This window comes from Megalops cyprinoides, chromosome 18 (genome assembly GCF_013368585.1).
Source record: "Megalops cyprinoides isolate fMegCyp1 chromosome 18, fMegCyp1.pri, whole genome shotgun sequence".
Lineage (NCBI taxonomy): Eukaryota > Metazoa > Chordata > Actinopteri > Elopiformes > Megalopidae > Megalops > Megalops cyprinoides.
Genome location: NC_050600.1, coordinates 30,442,450 through 30,459,905, shown reverse-complemented (window position 1 = coordinate 30,459,905; position 17,456 = coordinate 30,442,450).

Here is a 17,456-nt window from a genome sequence, read left to right as displayed (position 1 = left end):
TGCATGCGCCTCTCTCGTAGACCCCACCCCTTTTTTGAAACACCTCCCTCCAGTGGAAGTGGACAGAGATGGCTTGGATCCAAAAGATGGCTTTTCTTTTTTTCCGTCAAGTTTCATGGTTCCCCCGTTCAGTCCGCCAGAGCGGCTGCCATGGGAGTGCCACGGGAACCCTGCTGGGCTCCTCACAGAGCACAGAGAGACACATGCTAGAGCCTGCTGTTCTAATAGCTTCCACATGCTCACGTTTCCCTGGTGCTGCCGCCCCCAGCTCCCCTCCAGATGTCAGGCAGGATGCCACTGGAGCCTTCCCCCAGCGCAGGCTGAAGTTCCAGGGAAGTCAAAATCTGTTACTGTCGTTGAAGAGAGCAGTAAATTAGACCAGAGGACATGGTTTGACTTTTTGGAGCATTGGCTTTTCAGCGCTTTCCTAAACCGTTTGGACAAACCACAGCCACATTTCTTGCCACATTTCATTTCTTTAAAAGCCTAACCCTTTCACAGTCACTTTAGGGATGAATGTCTCACAAGCATATGATATAAAGGAATCAGTTAAACATCTTAATAATTACCATGCTAATCAGAAGCATTTTTGCACGCATAAGACTCAGATGTATCTGTCTTTGGAGAACTGCTGCCTGCCTATAAAAAGAAGCAGCAAACACCTAAAGAGACCAAATCTGATACAGCTTGGTCTAGTGAAATGTACGTGAGGCAGGAGAGGTAGGCTGTGTTGCCACAGATCAGTCTTATCAAGGGGAAAAAACGATGTCTGTGATTTTGATGCAGTAATTCTGCATGAAAGGTGGACATCAGTTTTCATCCTTTTTCCAACAACAGCAGTGTTAAACATTTGGTGACTCAGTATGACAGGCCTACACTTGTGGAAATACACAGTCCTAACACGTGAGAAGACTGCTCAGGGTTTAACTAAACAAACCGATGAGCTCTGTAGTATAAAACCAGTTCCAGTGGTGCACCACTGAACCCTTGCCAACAATGCTGCAGGCATTAAGCAGTTCATTCCTTTTTAATGCACACATTAATATTTACTAAATGCTAGCTGCTTTCAATGCACAATAATTTATATTTCTTTGGAGAATTTAAGAGAAATCCACAAACGGATCTGCTGTAAGTGCAGTACATAAACCTGAAGAAAGGTTAATGGGCTCTGGATCATGCAGTTCTCCTTGCATGTCTTAGCATATGTAGGGGATATGGACACATATCTACAACCAAAATCAAGTTATTTACAATGCTTACTACTGGCACCTTCGGAATGTAAATGGCCGTGGCCATCTGGTAAGGAGAGGATTGGGCTCTGCATGACCGCTCACCCTTATCAGGCCATAAAAGAACACCAAGCCATTTATTGTTGGGCCTCATGACACTGCTCTTGGTGTAAGATGAACACAAACATCCTGGCACAGCCATGCGTGCAATACCTCTGAGACACTTGACACCTGAAACGTGAGCCCCTATGGGATCACACATAGTTCACTGGAGATTCTCAGGTCTTTGTCATGTGGCATCTACATGGGCCCCTCTCGTTCAATCAGATCGCATGACAATTAGAGTTTTCTACCAGTGACTGAACTGTGTACCCATGTGGACTATAGTGTTTGAAGTGGCTCTATATAAGTGTCCCTGGTCTCCCTTGGCTCCCTGGCTCCCTGTTGCTGGTGGCATCACACCTCATCTAGCTCTGCTAGGGAACCCCTCCTTGCTCTGGGAGGGGGGGGAAGTCTTTTCCCCCCGAAACAGATGCACTTAATTTTTCTGAAATCAGCAAGCTCTGAAAGAGGAAAACTCCTTGATCGCTGATGCCTCCTGAAATCAAACCGATGCATCCTGAACTCACCACCAACGCATCCTGAACTCATCCTCAGCTCTGGACGGCCAAGCTCTTTGCAGTATGCCCCGTTATGAATCCACAACCGGCTCTGGGAGCAAGTCCCTCAAAAATGAATGACGCAACCTTAGAGAGCGAAATGCCCCGACACGAAGTTGGAGGCTGTCAGAAAAGACGGCTATCTGATTGAATGTGAAGACGACCAGATCTCTTTGTCATTCCTGTGTCGACGACATTTGTACCTGGCAGGGATGCCAGAAGACCTAGCTGCAGGTAATATGTAGCGCTTCTTTTATGTGTGTGTGGCAAGGAAAGTCATAGTAAGCGGACCTCCAATGACGGACCTGGACGCCGCATTTGTTCCCCAGCGGCGGTCAGGCAATGGATCTCTCCGGCATGTGTCTCTGTTTTCAGCGACAAACCAGAAGCCTCCAGTGGAAAACGGACTGCAGCCTCCCAGTAGGCCTGCCACAAGTGAGCTTTCATCCCCTCAAGTCTGATGGACTGGTCCTCCTCAATAGCTCGATGAGTGTTATTGTTTAATACTGGCATCATTTGTTGCGTAGCTGATTTGATCTTGTACGAGATGTGATTAGACATATCCGCAACTCGTACAATGATAATTTTTTCCCGTTACGATTACCATTATGACACTGGTTCGACTGATTTGCACATAGTTTAGCTACACTTGTCAAGTAAGGTAACTTGCACGGTTAGACACACGTCTAATTATGTTTTGTCAGCGCATGTCAAACTACGGTTATCACTTCATAATCTCCTGTAGTTTGACTTAGCTGCTGATAACCACTCTGAAACATACAAATCCTTATCATCACATTTCCCCTTTCCGTGTTGTCCTGTCTCACAGTAACAGTCTCGCAATTGATTCATTAATTCATTTTCTGTTCTGTTTGTTTAGATATTCTAGTTTATGTCATTTCGTCAGTGTTTGTCTGTGTTGTGTTACTAAACTTGTCTTATTAATTACATTGTTGTCTTGTCTGAATTTTGTATTGACAAACTGGGCTCTAATAGGCTTAAAAGACCTCATTTTATTAATTATTATGTTTGTTGAGGAATGTTAACTATCCTCGCTAAATTGCCAGTGCCTCTGTGGGGATAGGCATGACCCTTACATAATTGGTACCCCGTGTGAGGAAGACTAACATCCCACTACACATACATATATTACCTGTTGCAGAGTGATATTCTTAAGTAATGAGAGACATGCAGGCAGCCAAGCTGAAGTGGAATACAAGCTCCTACATACAGAGTATGGGGTAGCCTAACCAACTAGTCACTTGTTGATGCACTAGATCTGTCAGACCCCATAATATATACACTGCATCCTTCTTTTGCATTTACTTGTCAGGCCAGAGGCCAGGCCATCTTCATACAATAGCAGCAATCAGTCTTTGATTTTTCAGTTTTTACCCTCTTCATTGTAACCTAACAAAAGACAGGCACTTTTCATGATGTCACAATGGCCTTAGAATCTTTCTTCATCCTGGTATTATACTGAGGAGCCACATGCAACCAAAGCACTTATGTATATCTCTGTATTGCGCTCCATGGGTGGAAGCTGATAGATACAAGGCATTTGCTGTATTCTACATTTACATTTATTTATTTAGCAGACGCTTTTATCCAAAGTGACGTACAAAAGTGCATGCAGTAAGTATAACAACAGTACGGGGACAGAATGTGTACAGTTCCACAATGAGACAGTAGTTCTCAGCTGAGAGCAAAGTCTGTCTGAGGATGCAGTGCTAGCTAATTTATACAACTACAGGGTATAGGGCAACTAACAACATCCAAATTCAAAACAGTGCAATGAGTGCCAGAGTAAAGGCGGTAACAAGAAAACAAAAACACAGAAAGCACATAGCAATTTATAACAGCACTGATCCAGATGGGGAGCTTGAAGATGACCACAGACAGGAGTTGGGGAGTGAGTGGTCGGGGGTGGGGCGATTGTGCGATAGGTCAGACCAGGTAGAGTCTAAAGAGATGTGTCTTCAGACCACATCTGAAGGACTGGAATGATGGAGCTGTCCATAGTGAAACAGGGAGTTTGTTCCACCACTGGGGAGTGATGGAGGAGAAACACCGTTGCCTTGCAGAACGATAACCTCCCGCTTTGTCTGTGCAAGGAGCAAGATGTCCAGTTGCTGCTGAGCGTAAGGGCCAGGCAGGTGTGTAGGGCTGAATGAGGTCTTGGAGATAGGTAGGGGCTGTCCTGTTGACTGCAGAGAAGGTGAGAGGGATTTAGGCAGGGGGGTAACATGGGAGAATTTGGGGAGGTTGAAATTTGGGGAGGTCAGGCAGCTATGTTCTGAATGAGCTGCAGAGGTTGGGTGGTGCAGGCTGGGAGGCCTGCAAGGAGAGAGTTGCAGTAGTCCAGGCGAGAGAGCACTGTGGCCTGGACAAGGAGTTGGGTGGCGTATGTTGTCAGGAACGGACGATTCCTCCTGATGTACTCCTTGCAGTCTACGATGCTGTTGAGGATGATGCCCAAGCTCTTTGCTGATTGAGAGAATGGTATTGTGGTGCCATCGATGGTGATGGAGAGGTCTTGCAGGGGGGACGGGCCGGCTGGGATGAAGGGCAGTTCTGTTTTCTTGAGGTTCAGCTTCAGATGGTGGGATGACATCCATTTGGAGATGTCAGCCAGGCATGTGGAAATCTTTTTGTTGACCTGGGGGGTAGAGGGAGGGAAAGAGAAAAAGAGTTGGATGTCGTCAGCATAACAGTGATTGACTGTGTATTCTGTAACAACAAGCTAGATAACTTCTTTTTCCTCTTCTCATCCCCCATGAAGTCTCAAATTCAAGTGAGTCGTTAATCAATTTATTTGCCAATTAATCTTTGCGTAAGGGTTTTACAAGCATTCAACAATAATGAGATGTTGGTGGTTTTTTTAAATGGAAGATGACAATAGTTGGTAGCCAGACCTCCTGGCAGATCGAATGCCTGCACCTTGATAAAAAGCTTTCAAAGTAACACTTTTTATGTGACAGCTTATTCATATAAAGCAGCAAGCTGCAATATGCAGGATTGATTTGTAAAAAAAGCTTTTCCTTTGTACAGATAATATGCAGGTCATAAATGAATAGGATTGACTTCATGTTGTATTAACCAAGTCTTGCATATTGTATCACTGAGACATTCCCAGTTACACACTCAGCAGCCCATGCACTGTAGTCAGGGATTTCATTTTTGAAGTTCTCAAAAGTAGCAGTTCTCAATATACTTAAAAGCATGTTTTTTCAACAGAACATGTTTATAACATCTTAAGCCTTATGCAAATGTCCTTTCCTATTGTGAAAATGTGAGATTTCTGGCCAGACACCTTCTTTACAAAACTGCTGGAGTGTGATGTAAGTCACTTTATTGCATTTCAAACAAATGGTGTTATAATGAACTTTTGAATGCAAAATACATGCATGCATCCTCAACACAGCATTACGGTGTATCCATTTCCACTGCTCTACGTATTTTACTTAATGCACTCTGTATCATTATTACATCAATGTGCCTGTAGCAAAGGGCGAGAGCAGTCACCCCACCCAGGTTTACGGGGTACCAACCATGTGACTTTGACCGCAACGCCAAAGAACCAGGCCTGTTGGTATGGCAGTGAGAAAGCATACTCAACCGTAGTGATGGCACTCCATCACACTGCCCTCCCCTTCGGGAAACGTGCCCACACACTTCACACACCAAGGCATCCCTCGCGCATCCCCCACCGTACTTCTCCCATCCCAGGGTGCCCCACTCACCAGTGCTTCACCCATTTCTGGGGTCCGTCACACCGTGCTTCACCCATCTCTGGGGTCCCTCACATACCGGGGTCAACCTAACCTGGGGGTCCCTCATACGGCTCACACACTGGGCACGCCTCCGTGCCAGCCATCCCACTGCTAGCACCATTTGTAGTAAAGGGTAAGAGCAGTCACCCCACCCAGCCTTGAACCCAGGTGTACAGGTTACCAAACATGCAACTTTGACCACAATGCCAAAGAGCCAGGCTCATTGGTATGGCAGTCAGAGCGCATACTCAATCGTAGTGACAGCACTCTGTCACACTCTGCTCTCGCCCTTCGCTACAGTGCCACCAAGCTATGACCATGTAATTACATAGGCTGGGGAGTTAATGGCATTGGTAATGTAGTGTAAATGACGCTGAATGACAATTGCCAGTTGCTGTCCATAGACTGCAAATGTAAAGCTACAGACAACATTTGACATAGACAGCATGTTTGTGAGCCTTGTTTTTATTTAAAGGGTAAAGCAGTTTTCTCTGTGTTCATTTATACATAATGAATTCTTCTCATGTGCATGCTCTGTTTTACAGTCTCATGTGTCATGCTTCCATTAGAGTCAGTAATTAACTTTGCAGTCAAACTCAAGAATGTACTGCCCTGCACACAAGCCTAAATCATTCCACAAAAATAAAATACACACATTGTTTTTTTTTTTTTTTTTTTCAAAAAAGGGGCTAAATTCATGGTATAGACTCAAAGAACCCCTTCTTGCCTGCTGGTAAAGCACTTACAATGGAGGTTTTTTTCTCCCTTTCCTTCTTGGGGAATATAACAGCCCCCTTTAAACTGCTTGGTAATTTTTAACTTAGAGGGAAATTAAAGATTTAATTTCATCATTTCATCTGTGTTAATAAGCTCAGCTCTCCTGCACCCTGAGTGTTTCCTCAGATAATAAAGCCAGAAAAGCAGAGGGATATCAGGTCTGGCTACCACTTTATACTGTACCACAGCCTGTGTTTCAGGGAACAGCCATGCATGCAATTTTTTTAAACAGAATGAATTTGTGGAATTTCTTCAAAAGGGCTTTGTGAACTAAACTATAGACAGCATATGGACCAATTTCTGTATATACCTAGAGTACTGTATCAGACAGCACAATGGTAAATTCTGGAGACACAGTTATTTGTTTCACCAATTTAGTCAAGGACAAATGGTTGAATAGCATGAGAATTTGGTCCACATATCAGGGAAGCCCCTACTTTTTATGATGTATGTAAAGCCCAGTCTCACACCTGTCATTTGATAGAAGTTTACTGGGTGCCATGGCTGCTGTATAACTTGGCTTAATGTAAGTACTCCATTGTAGTCATATCATTACGCTTGTTCTATTTGCCCTTGATTATTAAACATAATTAATTTGTGTTTCTCTTTTGTGGCACCTTGGTTCAGCATGTACTGTAATTTAAAATTCCTCCCTGAATTATTCAGATTTCTTGTTGCATATTCATAGTCTGAGCCAGTATGGGCCATGGGCAGGTGGTCAGCTGGGGAAGGGAAATGTAAGAGCAACTGCTGGAATTTATTTACAGATGTGGAATTTTTCATGCCCTTTTGCCACATGTGATGGATGGCTTGTTTGAAGCCTCTGCTCAGAGGGCAAGGAATGTTACAGCTACACAATATGTGTGGTTGGTCTCGCAGCTTCCTCCTTGCTTACATAGTAATGTTTATATCAGTATTATTGTCCTGAGTTTGATCAAGATTATATACTGGAGATATGATTTTCTTTAAGATATCATGACTGCCAGGGCCTAGGTCTGGCAGTACTGTTCTAACAGTGCCAGGCTCTACTAGAGCCCCTTATCTATAGGCTACAGCAGGACCAGGTCATTTGCATAGAGTGGGACTTGAATTTAAGACTTATGGAGAGTTAGTCTAAGACAGGGGTCCCCAACCTTTTTTTATCTGAGAGCTACTTCGAAAAATGAAAGTGGCCGAGAGCTAATCATGTCTTACATTACTCGCGCTTATTCACATAAGGTATCAAAACACTCAAATTAACCAGCTGAATTAAGCTACTTTTTTAATATACATGTAACAAATCACAATATCCAAAGCTTACATTTTGAATCAAAAACATCTTAAATTCACATCAATAGCATGTCAAATGTATGTTCTGTATCCATATGTTTCAAGTTTCCAATGTGTCAAAAATTCAAATGTGTCAAGTTCACATAATATGTCAAAACATCTTAAATTCACATCAAAGTCATAGAAAATATTACTACGTGTTTATGATGTGAGATTTCAGACAAATTTGGTGATCATTGGACGCTATTTTGGAACATTAAGCCACGTTAAGCCTTTTCTTTATAATGGGCGTCAATAGACAGGAAAACGCTTAAATGTAAGATAACGTCCATACTCATAGGATTTCGGTTTTGATTTTTAGGCAGGTGAAAGTGTTTATGACAAGACATGTCCGCAAGAAATTTGGTGATCATTGATCGCTGTTTTGGAACATTAAGCCAAGTTAAGCCTTTTCACGTTAAGAATTTTAGATTGTGGCGCTGAATGTTGCATCTATTACCGACTGAAACACTGGTACCAGAGATGAGGCACACACACTTTTCCTTCACATTCGTGAAAAGAAAAAACACGTTCCAATTCCTCATGGAAATAGTATGTTTTCTGCTTTTTCTTGGCCTGGCCACTTTCTTTGTTCATCACACATCTGGCTATTTTATAAGCTAAACTGGCTTGCTAACACCATCAAACTCCATGCTTTAGCTCAGTAGCTACCTCAGTAGCTAGCCTACAGCGTAACTGACGTGACGACATGTTGACAAACTTGACAGTGGCATGACGTATTTTATTGACAGCTGATATCATTTTGTTTTGGAGGGGGGTGTGACATCTGTGTATTTGATTGGGTTGAAATGGGAAGAGGTTTCCAAGGTGCATTTATTTGTTGTCGGATTTTTTTAAACATAATCTTTGAACCTTTTGGCGAGCTACTCAGAAACATGCAGTGAGCTACCGGTAGCTTGCAAGCGACGTGGTGGAGTACCCTGGTCTAGGAGCTGCATACTACAGCAACATGACATCATGACTAACTTATTAATGTTTGTGTTGAATAGTGCTGGACTCCCAAACTGAACTCCTTTTACAAGCCATGTCCCTGAGTGAAGAGCTCTGTGTTTTGGTTCCAGTTTTCACTTTTTTTTTGGTTCCAGTTTTTCACACAGTTTTATGATATTTACTTAACTGCCCTTTGAAGTCCAGTGGCCTGTTGAAGTCAGTGAGGCAGACATATGTTTTTTCTTTATTTATTTGTTTGGTGGATGTATGTTTAGTTAGGTATGTAGGGTATTTGGTGTTTTGCAATGCTTTGGTAAAAAGCCAATCTGACTCTCATTCAACACATTATGTTGCCCAAGGATGGCCCAGACATAAAATAGAAAACACCTTCCTCTGGTTATTGCTCAAATAGGTTTTCATGGTAGTACTTGGTGTCTAATTTGTGTCCATTCTTAAATATTTGCAGTGTTCCTATAGCAAATCCAGCCCTTGTTCAGTGGGAGGCTGCTGGAACAGGTCATCTGCGTTCAGCAAGAATTTTGTTTCCTTGTAGTAAAGTGAGCCCAGAAGCAACAGATAATTCTGTCTCCCTGTCATCTTTCTGTGTCATCCCCTCTCTCCCTCTCAGTGCAGTTGGTAAGTTGCCTGAATTTGACTCCCTTCTGGAAATCCCTTCAGACTCTTCTCCTGTCCTGACATAAGTTCTGGTAGAGGGGTGTTCTGTTTTTCTAGTGTGGTTTCCTTTAAAGGGAAACAACACCAAAGGCTTATGGACAGGAGTGGGGCAGCAGTGGTAAGGAGCAGGACTCATAATCGAAAGGCTGCTGTTTTGATTCCCCAGGGCACTGCTGTTGTACCCTTGGGTAAGGTACTTAACCCATAGTTCCCTCAGTAAATATCCAGCTGTAAAAATGGGTAACATAGGTAAAACATTTTAACCTATATAAGTCTCTCTGGATAAGAGCATCTGTTAAATGCCAATAATGTAATGCAATGTAAAGTTTAGTTTCTTAGCAGTCTCTGAAACAAGACAATTCTATTCTCCATGAGAGGATAAGGTACTTCCTTTTGGGGACCAGATGGTGTGGAGGTCTGTATCTTTGTTTTTCGTATTTGGTTTGTTGAGCTCATTATTTCCACATGAACAAAAGAAACCACAACAGTCCCAGATAAAGCATCCTGGGTTCCTTTGGAACAAGTTACTTCTTTATGTTGATGGTGAGGCTAGTACGTGCCAGTTTCAATTGCCAGGGTCTAGAAATAGACTCCCATTCTTTCTTGGAAAGCTAGGAGGCAGGATTGTCTATCCCTGTCTTAAACGGTTGTGGGTCTGTGACTTTCATGAAAACTGAATTGAATGGCATTGTCAGGCTGGTACAGGAAACCCATGAACAAGTGAAATAGCTCTACTTTATATGAGGATTTTGTTGCAAATGAAACATGTTGCATGTTTAAAGTAACTATCAGACACCACTATTCCAATGTGGCTGATCAGAGGCTCAATGTTTCCACACTGAATTTAGTTAACTTTGTTCACTGACTTCCCAATGAATTAGCATTGTAACAATGAATTATCCTCTCAGAATGGTTATTTGGGGTGTCAAATGCTCCGTGGAGTTCACAGACAGCCACTAGAATGCCAGAGAGCCCTGGGTAATGTAGTGTATAGTATTGGATCAGGTCATCAGTTCATTTGAGCATATTCTGACATTGACCTTAAACTGTTCTAGGAACAGGCCAAAATGATTATTGTTTTCTTCAATCTCAGAAGTTAATTTCTTAGTTGAAATATTTATTTGAAAAAGAAAATAAACTCAATGCTTGTATTGTCTGTGCAAGAATGCTTGTATTGTCTCTAATCTACCCCGTGTGAGCTACTGGACACCTGAATTTCCCCAAGGGGATGAATAAAGTATCTATCTATCAATCATCTGGTGTTCCAGGTGTTGATCAGATGCTATTTGAAATATTTCTTGAATATCCAAAATGTTTCTCAAAAATCTAAACTTGTACCTTCATTCCTTTTCTTATTCCACGTTTCAAGTGTCAAGTTGTAACCAGGCTGCCTCACTGTGTTCTTTCCCACTGTAGAACTGGATCCAGTCTGGCTCATTATACCCCTTTGCAGAAAAGTGGGGTCCAGGTTCCAGAGGATCCTGTCTCATGCCTTGTAGAATTTTATTTTGTCCATATGGTCATGGTTAAACCAATAAAAGAGGTAAGGGAAAGTGCTGAAAGGAGAAATGAGAAGTTAATCTTAGGTTGGCTCCAGAAAGTAGTATTTCCATCTTGTCATTGAGGCTGGTGGTCTTGAACATCCTAAATGTAACAAACCAGAGCTATTTCTTCAAACACACTCCCCATCCAGAGACTACAGGCGAGGCTGAAGATAATGAAGTATGCACCCCTCATTGTCATTACTAACCAGGAAGCATATAGCATGCCTTCTCTTTGATATAAGCCTTCGCAGGCCATGCATAGCCTCCAGTCTCTAAACTGTTGCAATTAGCAGAGAGGGGAGCCAAAAAATAGCGGCCGTCCTGTCCGCCTCCCCTCACATTTGGCCCAAGATTAAAGCCTCATCAGTTTAAATAGATCAAAGGAAAATGGGTCAAAGCATTTACTTTGAAAAGAGGGATTTCCATGACCTTTTGCATTTTCGGTTTTTCCCCTACTGTAATTACACTGCAGAAGAGTCCAGGCACAGAGATAGCAAATGAGGCCATGCTGCTAAATTCCTTAAGCCCCCTTGGAGATCCCACATGACTGCAGAGGTGAAAGGTCACTTACCAGGTGACCTCGACCCAAAACTTTAGACAGTTCGAAGTGGGATTTCACACCTTGTGGTTTGGCCGGGGGGGGACAGATGTGAGAGCATATTCACCACCAATGATTACCAAACAACCAGATGGCAGCTGCTTATTGCAACACAGTGGTAAAAAGAACTATGACACAGCTTTGTCAGGGGGGTTGGGGGTGGAGGTATCATGTAATCTGTTGGTGGCCATCACATCTTAAATCTGCTTAACATTCAGCAATAATAACAAGCTGTATTCAACATTACATTATATGTGTAATTCAAAGAATGTATTCATTTATGTTACATAATAATGGAAGGTTGCCATACTGCACAATATCTGTGGTGCTTGGTACCTGGTGCCCGTTCCATGTGCAAAGGGCCCCCAAATAGATTTCTCATCTTGGATCACATTAAATGCTGAGACAGATCTTTCAGGGACCAGCGATTAAAAGCTGTTCTCTCTCTGGAATGCCTGCATGGAAAAGACATGCCAAAACCCTGTTCTTAATGTTTTGCAATGAGTAAATGAGCAGATAAATTCGGAGCACATTCCAGCATGAGCGCATTCTTATGCTACTGAGATGATGGAAAGTGTGGATTTGCCAAAAGTAAAATAAAATTTAAAAAAAACAAAAATTGAAAAGTGCAGGCTACATTCTCCATCACTGGTACAACAGTGCATTTGAGCAGATTATAGTGACCTCGAACTTTGCTAGGGTGAGCATAAGGTGAACATGTATTCCTGGAGTGCACGATGCACTTCCTGTTAGCAAAGGATTTCAGCTGGAGTCAGGATGACTGTCTGTGTCATCAATCAGTTGGAACGGCACATGTGTCCCTGTAGTGTGGCAATCAGGCAAGGTGCAGTGTCCTGAGCTCTCCAAGCAGGCCCCAGAACAGGTGCGTGTGTGAATCCACACACTCCAGGGGTTACTTTAAAGCATACAAGCTGTAATGTCAAGTGGTCCATATGTTCTGCATTTGATGAACCTTTGGGAAGGGGGTGTTGACAGGGGTCCGAAGTGTGTATGTGGATGCAGTGTTGATGGGGTGAGTTGTTCTTGAAATTGTCAGTCGTACAACAAGAGAGGGCTGTGCATCTCTGTGGATTTCTCCAGGAAGCAGCCTGCACCTTACCATACACACCACACAAAAACAAAATCACATAATGATGTTTCTGACAAAGAGGGAGGTTATTTCTTTCAACTTCGATACACACAGCCATCCTCTTAGTCCTCATTGTTACACCACTCAGAAAGCACTTTAAAGAAGTTAAACCTCTAACTAAAACAGTAAATGCATTTGCTGAGATGAGAAGCATTACAGTCATATTGGACAATAAAGAATTAAAGCCTTTCAAAACCTCTTTTGGAGAATGTTGTTTGAAGAGAGAGCAGAGTAACTCTTGGCTTTGCCGGACAGGTCAATTGGCTGTTTTGTTTTATTGAGTATGTTTTTCCCCCTGTGGCAAATGGTATTCCTTTGCGGCAGACAACTGACCTGCTTACCTGCTTAAACTTGTAGTCCACCTGTGTATAAACAGGAGGTATTGTACTCAAGCAGGACAGCTGTGGGAGCTCCAGCACATCATCTCCTGTTAGCAGCTTCTCTGCAGTTAAGTGGGCCGACCGCTTCCTGAGGGAACTCCCATTCTTATGGTCCCCCCTCCCCTTCCTATGTCCCCCCAGCACGATATGTTGAAATGTTATACAGCTGTGTCAGCTGGACTTGCCTTCATAGTGTTTTCCAGCCTCGCTCTGAGTAAACAAAGTGCTCAAGCCTGTGGTCCTCTCTGCCAAGGTTCTGCCATGGTCTGCCTCGATTAAAGCCACAACAGCAAAGCAACAACAAAGCTCCTCTCCCCAAATAACAGAGCATGCGTTGGAGCCTCGAAAGCCCTCAGGGGAGCAGGGCCATTGGGCAGGGCAGCACCTGTCAGCAATGTTTGTTAGGGGTGAATCATTGAAATGTGATTCACCCTGTTCAGACTCTTCAAACTTGATATGTGTGTTTTGACAAATGTGAATCTTTAAAAAATGCTGAAATTTGAATTTGTGTTTTTACTGAAAATACAACTCTCCCTGAGATCACCTGGAGAGCTGATATGAAGGTCAGGTGATGACAAGCTATCAGGGACAGATGGATGTTTGATTGTCACTGATAACTACACCTTCAGACAGGAAGGAAAGGGTTTGACATTGTAAATCCAATCCCTTGTTTTTTTTAAATTTTTTTACTGAGGAAAGGTATCACAACAGAGCCCAGGTAACAAATGGTGCTTGATGTAGCATTTAAAGTGTTCTAGAATGTTACACCTACACTGTGGCACCCACCCCTCTAGGTCATCCTATTAAAACAGTGGCTCTTTGTAGGAATGAAAGAAAACAGGCCTTCTCTATATTTTACAGAAGAGCCGCAGCCCTTTTTTGGTCTGAGAGACTTTCCTCAATAAAAGTCACAAAATGAAAGCTCAACACTGCTTTTTAACTCTCAAGATTTTATTCAGCAAACAGATGCTAATAATACATAATAAAATAACTCACATAGGGCTGCTTTTGGAGCAGAATCCTTCTGAATTAATAAGCAGTGTGGCACCCCAAGTTAGAAACTTTACAGGGAGCTTGGTGACCGGCTCTCCATGGCAGCAACCTATTAAAGCTGATGCAATGAGGGAAATGCTTTGAGTTTTCCTTACTGCCACATATTAAGCCACTCCTACACTCTGGGCCGCCCTTTCTCAATACCAGAACTTTCTTCTGACAGGAGTGGTTGAGCTGTGTGTAAATATTAGGATTTTCGCTTGACACACTGGCACGTGTGGCTGTTTAATTAATAACATTCACAGAGCAATGCATTTTGTAACCTAGTGTAAACAGCTCAGTGCTCAGTGTGGATGGCATCCATTAAAAACCACAATTGCATTTCATGAGTTTTGAAATTTATAGTTTTGAAAGTGTCTGTGTAACACATCCTCGATGCTATGCCAGAGGAAAGCCGAGGACAGAGAGATGGTGTGAATTTTCAGAGCCCCAGGTGCTACACAGGAGAGCAATCTGTTTGCATTTAAGGACTGTGGAAACTCTGAATTTAGCTGTTTCTTGGAGTTCTCACTGTTTGTCTTGTTGAAGATCTTTGTCTCTTTGAGAGGATTGGAAATTTGGTATGCCAGGAAAGGCCAGTGTGTCGCTCTTTCTGAAAATAAACCAGCCCCTCTGTCAACATTTTCATTCCCACTTGTTTCCACCTTGTCATCCAGATTATATGTGATCTGCTGGTGTTTACCAGCCTCTGCTGATTTTGAGCAAATATGTGGGAATGAGTCTGCGAAAAGTAAGGCATCTTGCTTTTCATGTGTTTGGCTTGTGTTTGGAGCCATTTCATTTAGGGATGCACCACCCATATGTTGCAAAACAGTGCCTTTGTTTATCCATTGTTGTGTGATGTCTGATCTGAGAAGTACAATCTAACTGTTGTTTTTGAAGATTGTTAGGGTGGGTGTTGGTGAGACTAGTGATCTCTCGCCATTGCTCTCTGAGGAGCAGATGCTGACCATCACCCTGACCCACCACGACATTTACCATGATCATGTAGCTATGGGAAAGACATCGTAAGTACACCGCTGTGAAGGGCAGAGGTGCTGTTGTACCATTGAGCTGCTTAGGGTGCTAAATCTGAATCACCTTTTTAAATATACAGAGGTGGAGAGGCATAATTTGCAGTCTCCCTCAGTGTCACCCTCCTTAATGACATTACATTCATTGATGTGTTAGATTAATGTGTGTCTGTGTTTTGGGACCATTCTCAGAGCTGGCATTCAGGGAACCCACATTCACTTTACTCTGGGTGCTGGACCCCTTGCCTCAGGAATACAGCATAGTAGAGAGTGAGCTATTCTGCTAGTAACTTTTCCTTCTTGTATTTGAGTATTTTAGAGTTGCTCTTACTACAACTAACCACTGATACTGGTAATAATAACAACATGGTGTGATCATATATGTAAGCATTTGTATAGTTATAATATGTAATTCTTATGAAATTCTTGATGTTAAAAAAATATGTGAAAGAGCTGTCTTCCAAAGAGGACAAAGAAGGGATTGTTTCTGTCAGGCATGACTGATACTCTGTATGATATATCTGAATTATGGCATTTTCTGCTGATAGCGGTACCAGTTAAACAACTGGATGTTCTTAAAGGGCACCTGAGGTGGTCTTATGAGACCATTAAATGTGAAGAAGAGTTGGATGTGTTGCATAAGCATTTACTCATAAGTAATCCTTACAAATGACATTATCTGACAAGACATTTTCTCCAGGATTACTCTTCAAGTAGACCCATAGACCGTTTTATTAAAATGTAATGTATTAAGTCTTGATTAGATTCATGAGGGAAATGATGATTGTGAGAGAAGCTACTAAACTCACAGAAAATGTCCTGTCATGTACTTCAAAGACATCTAACGATGACACAGTCTGAATGCTGCTGCACATGTGCACAAATGCGTTACGATACACCTCATATTCCTTTCCTGGCCTGTCCTAACAGGGCTGATAACTTATTGTCTGTGCTTCCTGGGCTGTTCTTGGGTGAAATTTCCTGTGAAATTTCCTTGCCACTCTTTCACCGCTGTGAAAGACTGGCATCTGGCTGTTCCTTGCTCTGCTGCATATAGGACTGTTTTTATTGTCATTTTTTACAAGGGGTCTGGATAAGCTGTTATTGAACAAAGTGTCTTGTTTCCTTTTAGGCTTCAGAACCAACAAATGTGGGACTGTCTGAACAGGGAACCATAGGCCTGGGCTCCGCTACAGATGCAGACAAACTAGATTCGGGTCTGACCAGGATATTAAACGTAGCATGGCGGCTTCCTGCATGACAACAACTCTGACCATTGATCAGTGGCTTAGCCAGGTTTGTCCTGGACTTTTGTTTTGCTTTTTACAGTTTTATTACATGTGACTGATTGTCAAAAGCACCAGCAACAGCTGTCCTCAACACCCCATATTCATGTGGGAAAGATAAGCAATTCCAAACATTCAAATAAAAATCTAAATTTCCCTACAGTGTGCCAAGTCAGACAAGCATCAAGTCACAAACAAAGGCAGCTGATTTATGGTGCTCTGCTTGCTTCCAGTATGTGGAATTAGGTCATTGTAAAGGAAGTGTTTATCACTTGCTTTGGGCTGTGTGTGTGTGTGTGTGGGGGGGGGGGGGGGGGGGTATGTGTGTCTAGAGGTATGGTTATGTTACTACTTTGCTTTGGCTGTAGTATTAGTGAAGTACTAGGTACACTCTTTAGCTTAGTATCTGTTACTCATTAGTATTCAAATAGTTAAATTCACCAGGTCTGAAGTAAATGGTTTGGAAGTTTGCCAGTAAAACAGGCTAATAGGATGCTGAGAAATAAGGAAAAATTATATTACATATAAATGAATAATTCAATTTTGTATTACTTGCTTGTGTCATTTAGCTCATTTTACAGTAGTTTGTAGAGTTGTGAGCACCACAGTATAAGGACATAGAGACTCAAGTCACAGAGAAGGGCAATATGACTATGTGAGTGAAGGTAATATCCACACACATGCACAAGATACATTTTTTCACTCAGTTATAAATGCATGTAATAGCTTAGTGAGATTCATAATGGAAACAGCACTAAAAACAGCACTTAAAGTGTAAATACATTCTAGACTATAGGCAAAATTACAAGCCAACTTCAGTTGAATGGCTTCTTCTCATGTTCTAACACATAAGATAGCATTATTCATTTGTATACCAGTTGTTTTGAGGTAAATGAGTGTTTCCTTGTATTCTCAAAGCCCCACAACAGGGGAAATCTATTCATGCTGTGCTACAGTATCCATGGACAAACTATTGAGAAAAGAGGTCCTCAACAGGGTCTGTATGCATGCATTAAGGTGCTGTTGGACTATAGCAGTCAGCTGCGTAAATGGAAGCTAT